Below are 25,198 nucleotides of genomic sequence, written 5' to 3'. Positions count from 1 at the left end.
AGTCCTCCAAACCCAGCATTTTTTTAGCCTATATTTCCCAAATGATATTCCAACAATCATAGTAATTTAGCATGTTATGTTCTTGATTCTGGTACAGAGAAAATGATTATGTTAAAAAAAAATAGGTATATTGTGCTGTTTGCTGTTTGATATTGCACTTCAGCAAAGGAGCACCACCAGCTGACAGTAATCAGGCAAGGAAGAGCAATTAGGCAGAAATTGCCCAGATTGTGCCTGAGCTTAATGAAGGTAGAAAGGTGAAGATCACTTGTAGTTTGGTCAGCACATCAGCAATGTACAGTACAAAATGTACAACTTAGAAAGTAGGAAGTATTAGAGAGCTCCACATACTAAGAGATCACTTTTAAATCTAAAAAGAGATCACTTGTTACTCAGGAGAATGGGAGACCAGTTTAAGCATTGGGGACTCCCAGTGCCTCGTTTGCCATATATCAATCAGTGGATTAAGTGACATACAATGAAGAAATGTACTGTGATCTTTAAGATTATGGAAAACAGGTGGGTTTAGAGGAATATGATTGCTCTAAAGAAAAATAACTCAGGAAGCAAGTCCAGGGAATAGGGACATTGTAAGGAAGTGATATAGCAAGATGAAAGTTTTCTTTAAAAAATGATTAAAACTACATGATCTGAGGGTTGCCAGGGGGAGGGGGTAGGGAGAGGGTGGTTAGGTTATGGACATTGGGGAGGGTATGTGCTATGGTGAGTGCTGGGAAGTGTGTAAGCCTGATGAGTCACAGACCTGTACCCCTGGGGCTAATAATACATTATATTTTAATAAAAAATTAAAAAATTTTAAAAAAAGGTACGTGAGAAAATATGGCATAAAAAGATAGGTGACCGCAAAACTTTGCCACTTAAACAGAACTTAGAGGTAAATCATCTCAGTTGCCAAATGAAGTGACATAGTGGATCAGAAGGAGTGTTTGGAAATCACAGGCAAAGATTTTCAGCAGATTTGACATTTGGTAACTGTGAGACCACAGGCCTGTTATTTAAAATTTCCAGCTTTCGGTTTTCTTACCTTTACAATGGAGATAATACACCAAACTCATGAGATGATATTTAAGCCAGCTAATGCTATGCCTGGCACATAGGAAGTGGTCAAAATGTTGGCTCTTCTCTTCACTCTCTTGGCTCATAAAATAATAAATGGTCTGCTAACAGATTTATTCTTTTCAAGTCAAAATAATAAAGTTCAAGCTAGAGGAAATAGAGGAATTTGGAAAAACATAAAGTAAAAAAATGTATAAGATTCTGCCTGTCTGTTAAGGAGCATTTAACTTTTTAATGTCTTCAAATAATTTCCATTTGCTTTTCACAGTTTTTTTAATTATAGAAAGTATTTTTGTGATTACATATTTTATATATTATATACTTAAAATTTTTCCAATAATAGAACCACATTGCTTCAATTAGCATTTAAATTAATTTTTTATAAACTCATTGCACTGAAATAGTTTTTCTCTACCTCTTGCTTTTATTTACCTACTCCATTTTCTTCTTTTGTATAATATGTTTAATCTTTCTCTGATACTGTGATTTCTAAAAAGAAGTATATATTCTGTATCTCTCCCCTTTCCTAGCAGAGTTCCTAAAACCCTTGGAATTTCCTAAGGGATCACAGTGATAAAGATGTCTTAATATTCACAACAAACTCCTTATAATCATACCTGAGTTTATGTTAATGAGGTTATTCTTCAAAAGAACTTAATGATGGGGGCTTATTATCAAGGGAACCAACCATGTGATTGGAAAGTTGGAAATGTAAGTCTCACCCCTGTGATCTCAAGGAAGAAGAGCTGGAAGTTGAATCGATTGCCAGTGGTCAATGACTTAATCACTCGTGCCTCTCAAATATAGCCTCCATAAAAGCCCAAAAGGACAGGATTTGCAAATCTTATGGGTTAGTGAACGCATGGAGGTTCAGGGAGAGAGATTTGCTCAGGCAGCTTAAGAGCTCTGCATTCTTTTCTCCATAAGTTGCCCCATGAATTCTTCCATCTGGGTATTCCTGAGTAATATGCTTTCATAATAAATAAGAAATGTAGTAAGTAAAATTGTTTCTTTGAGTTCTAAAAGGCTGTTCTAGCAAATTTATCAAACCTACAGAAGGAGTCCTTGGCAACTCCAATCAGTAGCCAGTGGGTCAGAAACACAGGTGACAGTTTGGACTTGTGATGGGTGTCTGAAATTGGGGAGTGATATCCAGTGGGTCCAAGGCCTTAACCTGTGGGATCTGTTGCTGTCTTCGGGTAGAAAGCATCAGAATTGAGTCAAATTATAGGCTACCTGACTAGTGTCACAGATTTGCTCAGTGTGGGTAAAAAAATCATAGGAATGGGTGTGAGAATTAGACCTTCTCATTGTCTCTTCTCTTGACTCTTATATCATCATTGCTTTCTACAATTATTTGTAACACTTTCATTCATATGATCCTCAGAATTTTGATCTATCGTTTCTATTTCCCTTAGTATGTACATGCAACAGAGTAGAAATTAAGAAATATTAGCTTTTATCATTGTTATTGTCTTTATTTTTTTTTCAGTTTCTCTCTATATTAGTTATCTATTGCTGCATAACGGATTACCCCCAAACTTAGCTGAAAGCAACAATTACATGTTATCTCACATCCTCTGTGAGTAAAAGATGCTGAAATGTCATAATGTGACGCCTCTGGCTAATGGCCTCTCATAAGATTGCAATTAAGCTGCCATGTCAGCTGAACTGTGGTCTCATCTGAAGGTGCAGTTAGAGGTAGGAGAATCTTCTTCCAAACTTGCACATGTAATTTATGGAAGACCTTCTCCCTTTGTCACAGGGACCTCAGGGCTGCCTTGCTGTATGGCAGTTGCCTTCCTTCAGGGCAGAGTCCGAGAAAGAGCACGAGTGGGCACCCAAGACAGAATCTGTACTCTTTTCATAATCTAATCTTGGAAGTGTCATCCTACAATATCTTCCATATTCTATCTGGAGAAAAGATTCAGTAGTTCAGCCCACGCTTAAAGAGACAGGATTACACCAGGGCGTGGATATCAATCGGAAGTAATAGTGTTAGGAGCTATCTTAGAGGCTGTCTTTTATCTTAAGTTTCCTTTTGATATTCACAGCCTTCCTTAATTGAGGCCTTCAGCGTCATTTTAAACTCACCAGGCCTCGGGATTGCATTCTTAACTCTCTTTGAGCCACCCTCTTCACTGGCAAAATATTTACATTTTAGAAGTTAGGTCAGTTTGAATATTTCTCCCGTGAGGAGGAGAGAAGTTTCTATTACCTTCTGAATTAAAATTTAAAGCCCTATGACAGAATTCAAGATCTTTGAAAAATCTACCCCTTGCTTTTCTAGCTTCATGTCACGATCAGTGTCTCATCATCTCTGCCTCAGACATGGTCCTGGGGAGCAAGAATGAGCACAGAACTTGAGGCTGGCTCATGATATTGCCTTATACTTTCCTGTGTTCAAATTGAACAGTTACAAACATATAGGTATAAAAATCCCGATATTCTTCAGATGAAATCTTACCAGATAATTCCTCAAATCTTGGTAAGTGAGTCTACTTTAAACATGCAGAAGTCACTTCCCTGGACATAGGTGTCATTTCAGAAAGCCCTACAAAGTCAAACCTTCAAAACAGCAGATGCGACTTTAAAAATGTCCTCGATATTTTCTCAAATGTCCTAAATCTTTCCTCACACAAAAAGTACTTTCTTTGATGTAACTATTGAGCATACCGTATGCCCTAGGATCACTGCTTTTGACTAATTATAAAAGGAATCATGGAAACACTGGCCCCACGTCACGCAACCAGCGAGTGACGGACCCGGAACCACAAATCAAGTGATATATTCAGACCCTCTCCACTCTACAGCACTGCGTCCTGTATGTTGTTACAATCTGCATCTTATGGAAAACACTCCAGGATTTGGGTAGATGCTTCATTTTTTTCCTCAGACAGTTTATTTCTCTTTAAATCAGTTTAGAAACAAAAAACAATCATAAGTATTCCAGTTTGATGCCAACTATCTTTTCAATTAGTTTTCAACTTCCCAGTTGATAAGTTCAGTTTTTTTCTAATTTGGCTTGTGGGAGGGAAATCATATGTATTCCATTTGTTTCTATATTAATAATGAAATTCCCATTTGTGAAATATGTTTAAAATAAAGAGTGTCTAAAATTATAAAGGTCTGAAATTAACTATCAGTTTAACATATAGCATTCTGAGTTTAGCAATTAATTTAGCATACAATACATTTGTAACGAGAACAAAAGAATTTTTTTTTAAAGAGGCATTTAATCCTGCTCATGTCTATACATGGAGAAAAAGAAGCAGATTGAATAATGAATACATTCACACTATAAATTTTAAAATCCATGGTGAATAATCCCTGTAAAATTGTTTTTCTCTCATAGAAGAGTCACAGAGCATCGTAAATGTTTTCACTGGATGGTAGTGTGCTGAAAAGTTGTCTGTTGTTTTGTTTTGTATTTTAATTTATGATTGTTTCCATTCTCCATCAGTATTTTCAGATAATGCTATTGGAAGGGGATTTCATTGCTTGTACCAACATATGGCTGCCTTTCCAAACAGAACTGGAGAAATTTTTTAAAAATGATCTATGCTTCTTCCTGCTGCAAATAATGTCCTTTTGCCAATCTTTACTAGAGTAAAAGGTGTGAGTGTGGGTGTGCATATGAATAACTAGAAGCAAAGCTATAGGTAAATCAGCATATGCTGATGCTGTTTTAAAAAAAAAAAAAAGAATATGTTATTTTCTTTTTCTACTGGATAAGCCAGAGAAGAATTGCTATCAACATAAAGATGGTTAAAATGTAATGACATGCAGAGTTATCTCAGGGGGAGTACAGCCAGTCTTATCTGTCTATCTCCAGGGGAGTATATGTAAACTAAGCATAAATATTTTTATGTGTGGCAGATTTTTAAAGCTAATTGTTAGTAAACCATGGCTCCACAAAAAACCTCTAAGGGGCAATAAACTGCTCCAGTATTAAGAGCATTGTAAAATAAAATTTGGCTTGTGTATATAATATATTCAAAGGGAATTGATGGAAAATATTGTACCAATAGCATGAAGTATTTAGTTTGGTATGAAAAGATTTTAAATACACATTATAAGACCAAAAACTTGGAAGAAAAAATGCCCAACTAAGAATGAAAATCGAATAATGGCCATCTTTACTAGAGGGGAAAATGACACTTACTTTCACTTTGCCAATTAATAAAATAAACATATGTGTGTGTGTGTGTATGTTTTTAGGAATAATGAGGACAAGATCTCAGTTAGCTGAACAGGATTAAGATTAATTTTAAATGTAATGGGGAAAGGATTTTCAGATACCCAGATCATGCAATCTCTCATCTCATAAATCACCAAAAAGAATAAACCTACATTTTCATGGGTTGTCTTTTTGCTGTCAAACAGCTACTCAGAAAAAAAAAAAATATAAGCATAAACCTCATTTCAATTATTTTTTAATAAAGATTTTGAAAATTAAACAATGCTAAATGTCACATAAAGAAAAATGTATTATAACTACAGCATTTACTGGATGATACACACATGCCTCAGTGATGTATTTCAAGATTATTGTTCAGTATAGTTCATTAGATAGAGCACATCATAGATTCATGGAAATAAATCATGTTAGTCATGACTATTAAAATTAACTGAATTTAGATAGCAAGGACTTTCTCATTTTTGTCTCCCTGTCTTTTATAAATTTGAATTCTATGTAATATTCTACACTTCTAAAGTATGGACAATTTATTGTGGTTTTATGACTCTTATTGAATTTTCCTCTGGGTTTAAGATTTTAAAAAAGTCCCCTGCAGTTGAATACTGAAATTCAGGTGTCTAATATTTGTAATAGCTTATATTAATACATTGTTTAAATACATATTATCAAATTTACAGTTGGAAATAAAATTAATGCAGTGACTACAACAATAACAACAACAAAAAATCTAGTTGTTTTGTAGAAAGTCCTTTGCTAAAGGGTTCAGGGGTGGAATATGAAATTTAATGAGTGTAAATGTCAAGTCATATGTGTTCAGGGAAAGCACCAAGCTAAGTTCAATTTAAATGGCAATGAATTAGTTAACGGGGGTGAAGAGATAAGGATAAATAACTAGATCCAACATCCGAATTCTCAATGCATTATACAGGAACCAAGAAAGCTAATAAGAGGCTGACTTTTACCAAGAGCAATATTTTATCCAAGAATATTGTGCTCTCTTGTTTCATGGGAATTAGACCAAATCTGGGATATATGGTGAAGTTTTGCTGCTTCATTTTTTTTCAGAAATATATAATGATGTTTAAAAGTTTTTTGTAGACACATTAATTTTTACACATAAAAACTCAGTATTTCTCAAAAATGCAAATAATTCATTTGATAAGAATTTAGTATGTAAATTGACCTAAGACAAAAAAAAAATGTTTTAAAAAGTTTTATTAAAGAGATTTCTAAAAACATGAAACCAGGTATTTTGGTGTTAATAGTTGAAAGGTATTTAACTTCAGTTTCTTATAGGCTGTTTTGGAATGTTGTATGCCTACCTTTTGGCCAAATAAAAGCAAAATTTAATGTCTTTGAATGGGCCTGTAACATTGATTATCTATCAGAAATGTAATACTCTACATATATATATATATATACACATAAGCATGTGTGTATATATATATATAAAATATATATAACTAATTAATGTAGTACCAAAGTTTCAATAGGCTTTTATAGTGATATTCTTTCTTGTTTTCTATCTCCTGTAATATGAACAAATGAATCTTGTTTTTATCTTGTTTACTGTTCTTTCTCAGACTTCTAGAACAGTGCCTGACACAGCTGCTTAATAACTATTTGTTGAATGAATGATGAATGATTGAATAAATGAATGGGGTCCTGCTTCCTTCCATATTGCCCAGGTATTGATAGATAGTCTAGATTTTTTTTTTTAATTTGAACAGAGAAGGTTTACTATAAAAATGATTAATAATTTATAGGAGATTAGCTAAGAAGGAATAAAAGAATACGCTAAAGAAAACTCTGGGGCTGAGGGAGACTAGGCAAGGAAGGAACAACCTTCCAAGAAAGTGAATCCTCTCCAAAGTTAAAATTCAGACTTATAGAAGAGAGTGTGTTTGTAGCCCTGTGGTTGAGGAATAGTTGACTAGGTTGTCCGATAGCAGAGTTGGTGGGCAATTCCTGGGCAAAGGCTGTCTGGGATGCCAGAGAAGTGCTCTGGGGAGCTGCCTGCTGGCGGTGATGCCAAACTAACTAGGAAGCCATAACCAGGAGGTCAAACAGGAAGCAAGCTGGGGAGGCTCTGAGTTTAGATTTCCCTTGTGATGGACTTTCATTAGTAACCAAGTGTGCAGTTATTCAAAGCATGGAAGAGAAGTATGCTACGGGTATTCTGTCCATCTAGGAAGCTAGAAATTAGACTGGGGTTAGAGTTTAGGTACCAGCATTTGATTCCTTTTTACTGTGTTCCAAAAGAACCTCAGTTATCTGGCCTCGGTTTTCTTGTCTGTACTTACAGTTCTTTAAAGGATTAAATGAGATAACCTATGCAAATGTCTAATATAGTATCCGCCCATAATAGACCTTCAATTTTATTATTTTTCCCTAGCCCCCTTGAAAAGTCTATTCACAGTTTAAACCAGTAATCAGGATATCCTTTCAGGATATCACTTCATGCCCCCATACCCTGCTTAGTAGCAAAACAAAAACAAAAACAAAAAAGTTCTAATTCTAGAATAATCCCATTCTTTCTTTACCATCTATGGAAAATGTGAGACAAGTAGCTAAACAGAAAACAAGAAGCTTCCAAGATCTCTGTGACTGAGCACTCATTACTATTTCTACTTCTTAACTTTTCAAAGCACTCAATGCCTATAGTCTAATTTGATCTGAAAACCCATTCTTACTGGAATCAAAGAGGCTGAATTATTGTTCTCATCTGAAACATGAAGAAACCCCTAGAACCCTAGAACAGTGAATGACACATCACAACTTGTTAGTAACCATGAAAAAAAGAGTCAGTGTCATTCTGATAGCTGACTCCATCACTTTGCACAATTATTATGTAATGAAGTAGTATTTTTATTTTACTTTAAATTCAATTAATTAACATATACTGTATCATTAGTTTCAGAGCTAGAGTTCAGTTCTTCATTGTTGCATTTAACACGCAGTGCTCATTACATCATGTGCCCCCCTTAATGCCTGTCACCCAGTTTTTCCATTCCACCCCCAGCCTCCCCTCCAGCAACCCTCAGTTTGTTTCCTATAGTTGAAAAGTCTCTTATGGTTTGTCTCCTTCTCTGATTTCATCTTATTTCATTTTCCCCTCCACTCCCCTGTGATCCTCTGTCAGAGATTTTTAATTTTTGCTATGTTTTTCTAGATATCTACCTACTTGCTTTCCTCTGGTACTAGGACTTGTTAAAAATTACATATGTAAGGAAGTCCAACCTATAAAATAAAGCCAAACTGAACTATTGTAGTCAAGGTAGGAGTGTGGATACAGTGACCAATTCACTGGATTTCCACTTCTCATCTCCAAAAAGGGGCCCCGTAGGTGAGAGGAAGTATCTTGCAGCTTTAAAGAATACCATTTCCTTTCACATAATAAAGCTTGCTAAAATGCTGTAAAACAAATAAAAAAGAGTACCTGCCAACTTCTGTGGCCCCTTGTCTTATCTGGCTTTCCTCTGTTTGAAATCTGTACTTTGCAATAAAGCAAACTGTCCATTGATGTCGGTGTATTGGTAAAGATTACTAATTTTTTATATTACCTTGGGCAAACCAAAATTAGATCTGCCTTCCTGTTGCTAGAGATGCTGAATGCACACTTATGAGAACAGCCATGTCTCAGACACAATATAGAATGGACAAATAATTTAAACCTCTTTTCATGCCAGAATTGCTATATAACTGTTTTTGGCCTATGATGGTATTAATTACAAGTTATTATTTTTTAACTCTTACTGTTACCTGTCTTATTACTTCCTGACTCTTTCTGCTTGCTTTCTAACTCCCCAAACCAAAACCTTATTCTCTGAATGGAACACATTTTTTTTTTTTTTTTAAATGAGTCTCAGTCCTTAAGTGGTTAAGCTGCACCTCTGGGATCTCACAGCACAGTATCAGTCATCTTATGTCAAGAAAAAAATAATGTCTAATATTTGACAGAAATAAATTACTTCATATGGGACAGCTACATTTGGTCTGATACTTGTTGTCAGCTTTCACTGGAAGACGAGGCACTAAGAAATAGATTTCATCAAATTCTGAGATGGGAGGAAATGAAATCTTAGCAAAGAAAACAAGTTATGCCTCTGAAATGAATTGTATGAGCGGGAAGATATATCAGGTGAAAAGTGAATGTTAAAATCATTTACCAACAGATGACATAAAACATTTTGGACAGATATTTAAGGGTAGAAAGCCCTGATATTACCAGTCTATAAAATATTCATGTATTCAAGAAAACTAAATGATCTCTAGATTTGGGAATTGCTTGTAAACATTTTCTGGTTTTAGCAGTATTTATTTTTTTCTTCATGATACTCCTACTTTTTTTTCCCATGAGCTGCCTATTTGATATGGGATTTTTTTTAAAAAAGGTTAGTAGTGTAAATTTAATCCCTTAGCTTGAATGTATCTACAGTAACTTCTCAGCGCTTGCTCACCCGCATCACTGCAGGTTTAAATAAATGGACCATATGTACTGTCTTGCATCAGTAAAAAATGAAACATCATATTTGTCAAAAGAGGAGTAGAGGACCAGATAGCTTAGGGGATTAAAGGTGGGCAATGGAACCTTTCAACTCTAAGTCACTTCTTGCCATCTGTTTGTGGTAGGTTAACTTGACAGTAATCATTACTATCTAAAGGCCGCTGAGTTGTCTCCTACTTGTCAAAGACATGGCAGTCTTCATCTAGCTCTTGTTAGACAGATGTCCATATTACACAAAACCAGTCCTGATTAGCAGCCAGTGAATTTAGCCCCTTAGGGCAATATGAAACTTTTCTAGATTCGCCAACAAGGAGAAAAAAATGCTGTTTTGGGTGCTATCCACAGACAAAATGCCTCCGACATTTTGTCTTTGTCTTGTCCAAGGAAGATCATTTGGAGGTGAATATTCTGCTCTGTTAAGTCTATTTATTTATTTATTTTTTAATTTTATTTATTTGACAGAGATCACAAGTATGCAAAGAGGCAGCAGAGAGAGGAGGAAGCAGGCTCCCCGCTGAGCAGAGAGCCCGATGTGGGGCTCGATCCCAGGACCCTGGGATCATGACCTGAGCTGAAGGCAGAGGCTTTAACCCACTGAGCCACTCAGGCGCCCCTCTGTCAAGTCTATTTAAAATAGCTGACTTCCCAAAGTTAAAAGACCCTAAAAATGCAGTTTGCAAAATTTAAATAGATGGATGTATGTGAGTATTAATTACACCAAAAAACACAGTGGATTGGGGAAAAAATATATTCCTTGCACTCTCTCATTTCCAACCTTATATTTTTTTTTTTAAGGATTTTATGTATTCATTTGACAGACAGAGATCACAAGTAGGCAGAGAGGGCAGAGAGGCAGGCAGGCAGAGAGAGGAGGGGAAGCAGGTTCCTCGCCGAGCAGAGATCCCGACGTGGGGCTCGATCCCAGGACCCCGGGATCATGACCCGAGCCGAAGGCAGAGGCCTCAACCCACCGAGCCACCCAGGCACCCCTCCAACCTTAAACTTTAAGAAGAAAATATTACATAAATTTAAAAATGTTTAATGAATAACGTATATACAGAAAAGTCTGAAAATGATAAAAAATTTTCACAAAGTTAACATGTGTTAAAAAGTATCTTCATTAATACACATACTGTGATCAGCATCCTCAGGAAACTTTCCTTGTGATCCCACTTATCTCAGTTCCTACCTTCTCCCAAGAGTATCCTACATCTCTTTTCCATTACTGTTGATTTTTTGAGTGATCATTAATACAATTTATTTCTTGAACAGTTTTGTCTGAGTTTAGGGCTAAAAACTTACTTGATTACAACTAACAAAATAAGCATGTGAGATATGCACATTTGAAGATAAGATTTATAACCTTGAGATTTGGATTACCTCTGGCCAAAGTTTATTAAAGTTTACACATGTATTTACAGTGGTTTCATGTAATATTTGTCTGCAGATGAATGTGCCGAAAAGGGAGGGGGACATTGAATGCAAGGCCTCAGACCGTAAAAAAAAGTTGCACAGAAACATGATGAAAGAAAGTGAAGTACAATTAGCCCTGCATTAATGGTGGTATTTTACTTCTAACCCTTAATTACCTTATATTTTAAGGTGGAACATTTTAACTCTTCTGGGTTTTAGTTACTCCAAATATAAATGGCAATGCTAACAACTTGTTAAAGTCACTTCTTACTAAGATCTATGATTCTAGGAAGATAGTTAAAAAAAAAAATTTTTTTCCCCCACTTTTTGCTGTCTTATCACCATCTCTACTACAAAGTTGGAGGATTGGTCTCTTTTTATCTTTACATAAGTAGAGGTGGGAGATGGGGACTTCTCATGATACCTGTTTCGAGCTGGGGAATACCAGATGTGGGGATGAATCTCTCTTTATGTCAAGGTCACAGCTGAAATGTCTATTTTAGCCTATCTCAAGCCATGAGGCAATGCTAACTTTGTCGTTCTTAGCAAATATCTTTGAGAGGTAGGATACAGACTTAATCTTTCACATTATACAGATAAGAAATGAAATCACTGAGCACTCAAGTGATTTATGAAGCAGCAGGTAAACGTTAGAAGAGGAAAAAAGGAAATATGGTCTCTGGTCTCTTCTTTCAGAATTCTTTTCAAGGGCTTCCTGCTGCTCTTGGACCACATAGGCACTTTCGATAGCCACCGGAATGAATATTGCAGAAACTGTATTCTGTAAAAGGTAGAATGTGAAAAGACAAAGGGGCTCTTTCTTATTAAGCCCTTGACCTCTGGTGTTCAGTTTTCCCAATATTAAGTGCATGGACAAACAGCTTAATGGCAGAAATGTCACTGCCAGAACTTTAAAGAGGTTAATCAATACTGAGCCTCAATCAAAATTTTACCATTATGTTTCCAAACACTGGAGTCCTCATGGAGACTTTTACATATTCACTGAAATGTTTTTAGAACATAGAGGTCGGGCTTTTTAAATTGTTCAAGTGTTGCCAACCATCAGCAGTTCCCTGTAGATTATAAACAAGGAACAGAGCCACTGTCCTCCTATTTGATACTTGTTTTCCCAGAAGAGAGCTGGAGCTGCTGGCTGAAATGTCAGAATAAAACAAGACTTGCCTATTTTTAGCTTCAGCTCATACAGTTTCCTTCCTCTTTAATCATATATCAAGATTTTTAGACCAGCCACCTTTTGAGAGGCCTCGAGTTAAGGAGAGCTGAACTCAGTAAATATGGAAGATACTTTAATACAAATTATTGCAGTATATAGTAACATATGTTTTTAAATAATTATTATTATAGAAACATGCGGTTTTGTTGTTACTCTTTAGGATTTTGTTTTTTACTATCTTGACCAGTGTGTGTGAATAGATCCTTGCTCACAAAATTGAGCATAATGTAAAGGGTTCCACAAGAAATTAAAGAGAAAAAAAATAGAAAAATGTAAGAGTTTATTGTCCTAAACAGAAGCTGCATCTCAGGCAATATCCTTGCCTCCTCCGTCCCATCACATGACCAGAGAATATGTAAGAAAAGGGAGTATAATCAATTTCTAGATCCAAAGAAGAACATGTTGGGTAGTAGAGAGTAAGAATCGGAGATGTTTCAATTGCGTTGAAATATCAAGCGATCCAGTGGGAGTAAATAAGCTTACAGCAGTAATTAAATCGTAGTAATATCTCTTATGTGGGTAGATAATGATTTGGTGAAAATTTAAGTATAGGTGACAGATTCACCTAGAGGCATGAAAACATTAGATACTTCATCCATTCACTCAACAAATACTTATCAATGCCTACTATGTGCTAACATCTTCTCTAGATCCTAGGAATAGAGAGAGCAAATGGTTGTGGAAATTGTATTTTAGTGGGGGAAAATAAATAATGACCAAATAAATGTATAGATCAGACAAGTGCTAACTCCTGTGAGGGTTAAGGACAGATAACAGAAGTGATTTTAGCTCAGAAAGCATAATTGTGGAAGTCTTGTTTGATAATTGTCCAGTGTTGAGCAAAGGACCTAAACGAAGTCCAGGAGTGAGCCATGTAGATATATCGGGGAAAGGAATGTTTCAGGCACTGGAATGGAACATGTGAAGTCATTGAAATGGAAATATACTTGATGGATTTCAGGAAGAATCCAGAGGGCAGTAGTTACAGTGAGTATTCAGGATGGAGGTAGGAGGGAGCCGGAATAAACAGTACCTTAGAGGTTATGAAAAGCATTTTGGGTTTTATTTAGAGATGAGAAGGTTTTAAACTATTTTAAAGTCTCAAGGAAGGAAATTTGTAATCAGATTTGCCTTTTGAAAAGATTTTTCTGCTTGTTCTATGTGACTAGATTGTTGGATTCCCCAGATATAAAGCAGAGAGACCAGCAAGGACATAAATGTATCAGTCTAGGCAACAGATGCTGGTGGTTTTTTGACTAGGTGAAAGTAGTGGGAATAATTAGATGAAGCTTGATTCTAGATATATGTATAGAAGGAGATCTATCTGAAGATGACAAATTGCATGTGAGGTGTGAGAAGGAAGAATCAAGAATGATGCCGAGGCTTTAGGCACAAAGTAGTAGTAGGATGGACTTGCTATTTATATTTACCCAGTTAAAAGAGAGTGTAAAAAAAAAAAAAAAAATGGATTTGGGGACCATGGGAGGGGCAGGGTTCATGGGAAGTAGGATTTCAAGTTTGAACAACTTAAATTCGAGATCCTATTAGACATCCAAGTAGAGATATAAAATCAGTGGCTAGATATATGAATTGAGTTCACAGAACAAGTCACGGCTAGTTTTGTAAATCGATGAGTCATCAATCTATAGATGGGCTTAAAGCCATGGATTTGAGTGAGTTCACCTAAAAAATAAGCAAGACGGTAGTCTGAATGAAGTTATTTATTAATAAATCCATAAATAGTAGGTTATCTTTAAGCCCTTTGATTCCTTGAAATCTAATAAAAATGGTCTTAACAATCAACTGGAGATATATTTATAATATATTTGAGGCTTAAGGTCTTGGAAATCATTTCTTTGGTTTATCAAACTTCAGACAATGAGTTATAGCACCATTATCTGGACTTTACAAGAGATCTGCTTAGAGCATTTTTCACTTAGTCTTGTGTACAGAAATAGAACATTGTCTTCCGTCCGTTGTTCTTAACCCCATTTCAGTTGTGTGACATTCTTTCATCCATCCTCAAAAGATTGCTTATCGGATAGTGCACTGCCTTTACAGTGAAATACTGATTAGTTTGTGGGAGTATTTTCTAGAGTTGATAAATCAATGTACAACATTCCATTTTAAAAGAAAGTTAACTGTCTAAGCCAGTGTTTTTCAAAGCACATTCCAAATAACATTAATTTCCAAGGATTTAAATATGGAAAATGTTAAGTTAAAGAGGTTTCTATACTGTGTGACTTCTCAGAGCCTTTAATAAATTAATGTGCCTTGAGTCTGCAGAAAATAAGAGAAGCTGTAAGTAATATTTGTCATCTCCAATTGGTCTTTGAATCTTTTTTTAAAGTACAGGTCTTAGGTCTAGTGTCATAAGGAATAAGATTGTTCAGTGGCCAAAGTGCATAACATTAAACTGTTAAGTATTCATTGATTTTGGACTATAAAAGTGACAAATAGCTTCATAAGCACTACCAAATGACAGATGCTATGCTTTATATAAATTATTTCTTTTATACATATAAGGTACATACCAAAATTATTCCCATGTTAAAGATGCAGGAACAAAACTGGAAGAAGTAAAGCAGCTCTCCCAAGGCCACAGAGCTAGCTGACGGAAGTGATACAGTTTAAACCTAGATCCTTTAAGTTCAGAACCAGGTCACCCAGTCACTGGTTCTCAGATTATGGTCCCTGGATCAGAAATATTAGTATCGTCTGGGAAGTTATAAGAAATGCAAATTCAGTCCCAGGAATCAGCAACTGTGGAGGTGGAGTTCAGTACTTTGTATTTTAGCAAACCTTCCATAGTAAGTCGAATACTGTAGTATAAGAACACCTACCTTAAATCATTGTAATAATTGGGAATAATAGTATGTATAGTAGAGAATCCTAAGGTCACTGGGTTAAAGGAAATAATCACCTATTTGTTCGAAATTAGAGATCTCAGCTTTTTTTTTTTTTTTAAGATTTTATTTATTTATTTGACAGGCAGAGAGGCAGACGGTGGGGGGTGGGGGCGCGGAAGCAGGCTCCCTGCTAAGCAGAGAGCCCGATGTGGGGCTTGATACCAAGACCCTAGGATCATGACCTGAGCCAAAGGCAGAGGCTTTAACCCACTGAGCCACCCAGGCACCCTCAGCTTTTATTATAAATCAGAAACACTCATGGAATTTTTTTTACTTATTTTATTTAGACTAAATTAGTTAACATACAGTGTGTCATTAGTTTCAGATATAGAGTTCAGTCATTCCCACTCATGGAATTCTTAAAACCCGGAGACAATCCTCTAACACCTGAAATCCTTAGGTGAGGCAAAAGTTACAGGTGATTTTAATGCATTATCAGAACTGAAAGAAGTATAGAAATTGATGGGGGCCAGTCACTTGCTATTCTATATCAGTGCTTCCCAAAATCTGATGTGTTTGGGAATACAAGGGAATATTATGAAAATTGGATCAACCCACTAATTCTGGGTGGTTGCCTAAAATCCTATATTTCCATCAAGCTTCATGCTGATACCCATACTGTGTCTGAAGACACACATATTGAGTAGCAAGGATTTAATTTCTCCTTATAATTTCTTATTTTCTCCACCATTACTTTATATTTAATGACTGTAAAATTAAAAGCTTGAATTTATTTAGAAAATAAATAATTCCTCTAGAGGAATTAAATTAAATTAGAGAAATAAAAAATTCCTCTAAATAATTCCTTTATTTAGAGGAATTCTAAGTACTCCAGGCACAATAAGTTAGCATTTTAGTTATTGTTTCTCCCTGTTACATGATTGCTGACCAACCATCTGTCTGCCTAGGACAGGTTTAGGAAGTGGGTAAAGGATGTTCAGTGCTAGACAGGGCAAATCCCAAACTGGGATGATATTCTCATCCTGCAAATGTATGTACTTCCAACTGTTAAGGAGGCATCCTATCCTAACCTAGAAGTACATTCTAGTTCAATGACTACCCCTAGTGTTGCACTGTATATAGGAAGATATGGGAGAGAATTGGATTTACAGAACCAATTTACCCAGCAGTCTTGGGATGACCTTACATCTGTCTAGTGTTCACAGACTAACTTGTTGTAAGTAGAGACACAATCTGAACTCAAACCACCTGGCTTTCAAGCCCTCCGTCTTAACTACAGTCATAGGCCATCTCCTCCTCTAATGCCTCAAAGTGAATTTTCTCTAAAGTCAGATGAATATGGTTCGAATGTGTTAATAATTGACCTTTATCTTTTCTATTAATTTTTGCCTCATCCTTTAAAGATTGTATCTTGGAAGTTGCTGTATATATTTTTAAACAAATAGAGGAAATATTTGGTATATATGGGTGCACAAAATACTCCTGTTATGCATGATCCAGAAAGTATAGAAACCACCACCATCAGTGAACCATCTCCTCCCCTCCCCTCCCCTCCGCTCCCATTCTCTCTCTCTCCCCCTCTCTTTCTCTCTTATGTACATATATGTGTGTTTGTGTGTCTGTCACAATCCATCCTACTTCTAAGGCTCTTCTTTATGAACTTCATTCATTGGCTTTACCTAAATTCTATAAGTTGCTCATGTGGCAAGCTGATAAATGAGCATACCTTAATATCAAATATGAAGTATTGGAAATAGAATTAGTTCAAGGGAGTTCTAGGCTATTTTAAGATATTTAGTACAAAGTTGTTTAATATTCTGATATCCTATCTCTATCAGCTCTTAAGATGTTCCTAAGAATTTTAGTGACACGAATGAGTTTAAAATCCTATGCATAGAATCAAGATTTGAAATGACCCCAATAGGAAGCAAAACCCTTGAAATATAAATATTTCAAAATGTATACATTTTAATATATATTTAATATATGCTATAAACATTTTAGAAAAATAATTTAAATTGTAATTCCTTAAATAATTCTTCAAAATCCACATTCTATTTATTGCTGCAGAAATTTTCTACTAACCCATCAATGCATTATTTGATATATTTGAAAAAAACACATTGTAAATTTAAGCAAGCTAAAATATTAATTGAGAGTATCCTAAAATGGACTTTCAATTAAGTTCTCTCTTTTTTTCTGTGCAGATGATAAAAATTACATTATTCAGTATGACTATTTTTTAAAGTTCCTTTAAACATCCATCACTTAACCAAATAACAGGACAGTTCCACTAGAATAATTTTCAATGCTGGGTTAAAATGCTTTTCTAGAAAATTAGGGTCTTTCTATTCAACAGCAGTGAAAACAACAACAGTACTTGAGTACTTAAAAGGCTCTGTGCTGTGTATTTTGCATGGATTTTCTTAATTACTATTCACAACAGAGCAATGGTCCATTCTATCTGACCATGTTCTCCTTGACACACTTGCTGGTCTTGGCCTTTGTGGCACCCCTACTCCCTTATTTTCCTCTCTTCTAAAAGCAACATCTTAATGTCTTTTACAGACTCCTCTTCCTTCCTCTACCCAAAATTCTAATTCAAGAATTTCTATGCCTTAATTCCATGTGGTGGATTGAACAGTCCCACGAAAATTATTTGTCCAGTGCCTAACCTTTTGTACCTGCAAACATGAACTTCTTTGGAAATGGGGTCTTTGCAGATGTATTTAAGTTAAGAATTTCAGGTTGGTATTGTCTTGGAACTAGGATGGATGCTAAATTCAATAACTATTGTCCCTATATGAGAATGGAGAGGGAGACTTAAGATAGTGAGACGATCACACAAAGACAGATGCAGAGATTAAAGTTATGCTGTCAGAAGCCAGTGAATGTCAGAAGCCACCAGAAGCTAGATGGGGCAAGGAAGGACTCACCTCTGGAGCCTTCAGAGAGAGCATGACCCTGCCAACACCTTCGCTTTTGCCTTCTGGCCTTTGAAATTGTAAGAGAATAGATGTCTGTTTTAAGCTGCCCAGTTTGTGGTAACTGGTTATGAGAACTTTGAAAACTAATAAATATACCCCTTGCCTCTACTTTTCTTTCTTCATTCTGTCTCCAGCTTCTCTGACCTTACATACCAAGTATATGAGGCAGAATCAGAAGTTCTACTTATTATATAAACCTTTCCCATGTGCTTTAGATGTCTATCTACTTTGTGTCTCTACTTAGCTGTCTTCTTAGCACTCAAAATTGATATGTCTCTGAAAGCTCTTAATTACTAAGCCTCCCAAAAAGAAAAGCCGGTTTTATTCTCAGTCTTATTTATGTCTCTTTGTCATGAACCTCTTCCCAAGTGTCTAGAGAAAACTAGAATCATTCTTCATTTTCTTTTGTCTTAACTGCCCCTACCCCTGTTTCTAATTTGTCAACACTCTTATGATTTATAACTTAGAAACATTTCTCAAATCAATTCATTTTTCCTGATCTCCATTTTTTTACACATATTTTTGTTTTTACTGCATCTTCCTTTCCTTATTGATTTTCCTAGTTTCTTTTCTTTCTTAGGAAGCTCTTTCATATACAGAAATCAAAGAAATCATTTAAAAATACAAATTAGATAATATCATTACTCTGTTTAAAATCATAAAATGACTTTCTTTTGTACTTACTAGAAAACCCATAGTTTTTGTCATTGCCTATGAGATCCTATATGACAAGGGCCTTGCTTATTTTGTACTTTTATTTTTACCACCCTATCTAGGTAAGACTGCTTGAATCTGCTAGTTTTTCCATAGCATTTATCACAATATGCATTGACACACTCACATTTACTTATTTTTTACTCACTGAACTATAAGCTCATGAGAGTTAACATGTGTCATTTTTATTCACCAACAAATTCCTGGAATCTAGGACAGTGCCTAGCACTCTGTAGTAATTTTGAATAGATGAAATAATCAAAAAGATCTACATACCCTTGATATATCATTTGTTAGTTTCTCATAAAGACTGTTTAATTACAGAACTGTAACAGATAGTGCTCCTGATGGCTGCCTACCTATATCATTAATCTGTATTTTTTATTAGTATTTGATACTTACTGAACACTTACGTTGTCCCGGGTATTGTGCTAAGCTCTTTGTCTGTATAATATCATTTAATCTGTACAATAACCCAGTGAGGTAGATAGTTGAATCACTTCCTTCTACAAATGAGAATTGTTATGCTTAGAGAAATAAAGTGGTTTGCCCAAGACAGCACATCTCTTACAGGCAAAGTCAGGTCTGTGGCAGACAGACAGAGTCCACACTCAGTGTGACTGTGTCATTTTCCAAGAAGCTACTTCAAGACAACAGTGGTCCTTTGAAAGCTCTTTTTTTAATCATTGATTTTCCTACCAACCAAAGAAAAACTATATTCAAAATTAGACAACAAGACAAAATCCTGATATTATTAGAGCATTTCCCTGGGAAGTCTTAGGGTTGGGAGTTGATGGCTTTCTTTCCTTGGAACTGTTTTAAAGGAAATTCTTACTTGCAAAATATATTATCATGATTATCCTTTAAATACAGGGGCATTCACAGATTTTGTTAGATGGACATGTCAACATAAGTTTTCAAAAATAGATACAAATAAAATGCTTCAGGTGTCAATGACCAAAGCAGAAATGGCAAGGTTTGGATTCAGCCAAATTCCTTAATTGCCATTAAGTCCCAAGTTGATTTTTGTTACATAGCTCTGTTGACATATTTACTCGATTCACGTGTGATAGTTAATTTTATGTGTCAACTTGGGTAGACTATGGCACCCAGTTGTTTGGTCAAACACAAGTCTAGGTGTTTCTTTGAATGTTTTTAAATATGATTAACATTTAAATCAGTACAGTTTGTGTAAAGGAGATTACCGTCCATAGTGAGGGTGAGCCCCATCCCATCAGTTGAAGGTCTTAAGAGAAAAAAATTGAGGTCCCCCTGAAGAAGAAGGAATTCTTTATCCAAAAACCTTTCAACTCGAGACTGCAACCTCCCTCCAGTCTTCTCTGGTTCTCAGGCCTCCTAGCCTGCCCTACACATTTCAGACTTGCAAGCTTCAACAATGATATAAACCAGTTCCTTAAAATAAGTCTTTCTCTCTATATATCTATACATCCTGTTGGTTCTGTTTCTCTGGAGAACCCTAACAGACCATGTAACACACATGTGAAGGGAAAGCTTCTAATAGTTTTACTTCTCTTTTTATTTTATTTGTTAAAACAGTCACAAAGGTGCAGTGAGTTTTCAGAAGAAGAGAAATAGAATTCACCTCTTGATAGGGAATGTCAAGGTTCTGGGAAAGCATAGCAACTCCCAAACTGGTGATTTTGCCAAGGTCATTTTTGTAAAATACAACCTGACACATGCCTGATTTGTGATATCCCCCTCTGTTATTAAACCAAATACTTCAATCTTATTTTTTCTTTTCAAGGAAAATTCTACCTCCTCTATGAAGGCTTCATTGATCAGCACTTTACCTCATTGATGTCATTTATCATCAAAGCTATTTGGCATTTACATACATCCTATACATTGGGCTCTGTAATCAGAGGTCATAGTAAAAAAAAGAGGGGGAGGTCTGGAATTAGGCAGGGTTCAAACCCACCTCTACTACTGAGATGATAAATTAATGAATTTCTCCAAGCCTCAGTTTTCTTGTCTATGAAATGGTGACGTGATAGTACCATTGTATGGTACTGTTATAAAATACAAAGGAGGGTACATTAATAAAGAATTTTGGGGGAGCACCTGGATGGCTCAGTTAATTGTCTTCCCTCACCTTGGGTCATGCTCCCACGGTCCTGGGATAGAGTCCCACGTTTGGCTCCCTGCTCAAAGAGGAGCCTGCTTCTCCCTTTCCCTCTGCCGCTTTCCCTACTTGTTAATTCTCTCTCTCTTAAGTAAATAAATAAAATCTTTAGGAAAAAAAAGAGTTTTTTGTAATTGTACCTAACATTTGTTGTTTACTTGCACCATATGAGGTTAGCAGCTCTATTCATTATGTGATTCAAACTGCATAGCAACAGAGGTCATTGTTATCCCTATTTGATAGGTGAGAACCTTGAAATCCTAAGTTCATAAGTTACGGTTTGTTATTTTTTTCACCAGATCATGATGTCTCACTCTTTTTATTCTCACTATTATGCCTACTTTTGTATCTTACCCATTATTGCTAAATAAGACATATTAAATAAATTAATATTCAAATTTTTTTTAGCTTTACTGAGGTATAATTGAGGAAAAAATGTAAGATAATTAAAGTATACATTGTGATGATTTGATACATTGTGAAAACATCCCCACTATCTAATTAATATGTTCATCACTTCATACATTTATATACATATACATAAAAATATGATAAATATTTATATTTTCTTTCCATGAGAATGTTTAAATTCCACTCTCCTAGAAAAGTTCAGTTATAGAGTGGCTCAGTTGGTTAAGCATCTGCCTTCAGCTCAGGTCATGATCCCAGGATCTAGGATCCAGCCTCACATTGGGCTCTCTGCTCAGCAGGGAATCTGCTTCTCCCTCTCCTTCTGCCTGTGACTCCCTGTTGTGCATGCCCTCTCACTCTGTCAAATAAATACATAAAATCTTTTAAAAATTTCAGTTATATAATACAATGTTAACAACTATAAAACTATGTTTTATATCAGATCTTTAAAATGTACTCATCTCGTATCTGAATGTTTGTACACTCTTACCAACCTCCTCTTATTTCCCCACCCTGACAACAACTTTTCTACTCACTGTTTCTATGATGTTTTCTTTTCTTTTCCTTTCCTTTCTGTTCTTTTCCACTTTTTTCTTGTTTTTTTTCTTTTTTCTAAGATTTCACATATGAGTAATGCCATGTAGCATTTGCCTTTTTTGTCTGGCTTATTTCACTTAGCATAATGTCTCAAGATCCATCCATGTTGTTGCAAATGGCAGGATTTCTTCTTTTTCGTGGATGAATAATATTCCAGTGTGTGTGTATCAATGTGTGTGCATGTGTGTGTATTTCACACTTTCTTTATCAATTCATCTATTGATGGAAGCTTAGATTATTTCCATAACTTTGCCATTGTGAATTATGCTGCAGTGAACATGGGTGTGCAGATAGCTCTTTGATATACTGCTTTCATTCTCTTTGGATAAATACTCAGAAGTGAGAGTGTTGAATCAATGACAGTTCTAGTTTTAATTTTTTTGAGAACTCTCCATATCATTTTCCTTTTGACTGTGCCAATTTACATTCCCACCAACATTACACAGGTGTTTGCTTTTTTTCACACTCATTCTAACACTAATTATCTCTTGTCTTTCTGAGGCTAGCCATTCTAACAGGTGTGAGGTGATATCTCATTATGATTTTGATTTGTATTTCCCTAATAATTAGTGATGTTGTGGATCTTTTCATGTACCTGGTGGCCATTTGTATGTCTTTGGGAAAATGTCTATTAGCTTCCTGTGCCAAATTTTAAATTAGATTATTTGGGCTTTTATGCTGTTGAATAGTATGTGGTATTTCAAATCTTATTAATCACAAATTGCAATTCATATCAATCATAAAGTGACACAAAGTGTGTTTTTTGTATTTCAGATTCTAGTAGATGATTTAGAGGGTTTTTTTTTCAAATTTTTTGTTTAAATTTTTGTTAGTTAGCATATAATGTAATTTTGGTCTCAGGAGTAGAATTTAGTTACTCATCACTTACATATAGTATCCAGTGCTCAACACAACATGTGCCATTCTTAATGCCCATCACCTATTTAGCCCATCCCCCACCCACCACCCTTCCATCAACCCTCAGTTTGTTCTCTGTAGTTAGGAGTCTTCTCTTATGGTTTTCAATGCAAATGCAGCCACTCTGGAAAACATTATTGAGGTTCCTCAAAATATTAAAAATAGAGCTACCCTACAACCCAGCAATTGTACTACTAGGTATTTATCCAAAGAATATAAAAATACTATTTTGAAAGGGCATATGCACCCCAAAGCTTCTAGCAACATTGTCAACAATAGCCAAATTATAGAAAGAGCCCATATGTCTGTCAGCTGATAAATAGATAACAAAGATATGGTGTACACACACACACACACACACACATACACACACACACACACAGGAATATTACTCAGCCATCAAAAAGATTTAGAGATATTTTAATAGAAATCTTATTGATCTTAAGACTTGATAAAGTCAGTAAAATGAAAATAACTTAGCAATTATAGGCATGTCTGGTGTCACCTTTCACTCCAGACTTGTCAGTTAGTAATACATGATATCTTAGTGTTATTATTGGAATTATAAATTTTGCTATTAAATTTTCTGGGTTTTTATGAACTAATACTTTTACAGCAGATAGATCTATTATACACTCTAGCTATTGTTCTATATTTAAATTAAATGGCACAGTATGTGGTACAAACAGTGTGTTAATGGGGAGTTTTAAGCAGTTATCTCAAATTTCACTTGCTCTGCTGAACTGGATCCTGAAACTTTGAAGAAGACTGGATAAGGTGTCAGTACCCCGGGATACTAGAAAGAATTTTGACTCTGAATTGACTTGAAGTCTTTCAACATAGCTGAACTATGTTGTATGTGAAATGTGTAAGTTACACAATGTCTAAGGATCTTCAAAGTTTTAAAGTTTAAAATTATAGATAAATAATGTTGACTACAGTCTAAGGCAAATCCTCAGGTTTTTTTTGGTTTTGTTTTGTTTTGTTTTGCTTTGTTTTGTTTTTTGTTTTTTGTTCGGTCAACATAGTGTTTCCAAATACATGAAATCATCCTTTGTTTGATGCATACAACAGTGAAACTTACTAAAACAAAATCATAAACACAGTCCATCCTAAAAAATAATGAGAAGACTGACAAAATTGTACCAAAAATTAGACTCAAAGCACCAATTAATTAGAATAGATCACTTAGCTCTCCTGCTATAGAAAGAATATGTCTTGGCCAGGTTAATGCTAGACCCATTTACTCATTAACATTAACATTTTTGTCCCTGCATTAATATGAGTTTGAGTCCCCAATTCTGAACAAACCATAGTCTTTGCTTTCTTATTTCCTTTCTTTCTAAGAAAAAAAAAAAATAGATCCATCATAACATGGTATATAATGTCATAATATTGAACTTCAGGGATATAGACTTTTTTTTAACATATTAAAATGTGGGTGTAGGAAATGTACTAGTAGAGTTGCATTGCTAGTTTAGAGCTGTAGAATATAAATTAAAATTATTTCCCCAATTCAGTTAAGTGAAATAATAGTAGAAAAGTAGTAGTATGGATGTCTTCTAATAATATAGCAGGCTAGATAATCAGAGAAGTCATTTTACAATAAACATCTAGATCTTTCTTGGGAATGGAAGTGACAGCATGTGTTATTAATGAATTGCTGGGCTAGCACAAGATAACAGATACCTTTATGGGCTGTCTCTACCAAACATGTAAAAAATATTATACATCTCAAACCAGGTTTGTGAGGATATGATAGATTTAATCTAAGGCAAAATGCCTAAAACAGTGCTCATTTCAGGAAACTAACTCTTTTTCAAAAGAATTTTATTATTGAGGTATAGTTGACATACAATGTTATATAAGCTTCAGGTGCACAATATAGTGACTTAACAGTTTTATACATGTGTAATGCTCACCATAATAAATGTAATTACCATCTGTTGTAATTACAGTATTATTGACAAAATCTCATGTGCTGTTTTTTCATTTTTAATTTCATTACTTATTTGTTTAATAATGGAAGTTTGCACCTTTTAATTCCGTTCACTTATTTTGCCCTTTCCTCAACTCCCCTCCCCTTTGACAAGCACTAGTTTGTTCTCTGTATTTATGAGTCCATT

The sequence above is a fragment of the Martes martes genome (genome assembly GCF_963455335.1).
Source record: "Martes martes genome assembly, chromosome: 5".
Taxonomy (NCBI): Eukaryota; Metazoa; Chordata; class Mammalia; order Carnivora; family Mustelidae; genus Martes; species Martes martes.
The sequence above is the reverse complement of the archived record's forward strand: the minus strand, read 5'-3'. Positions refer to the sequence as shown.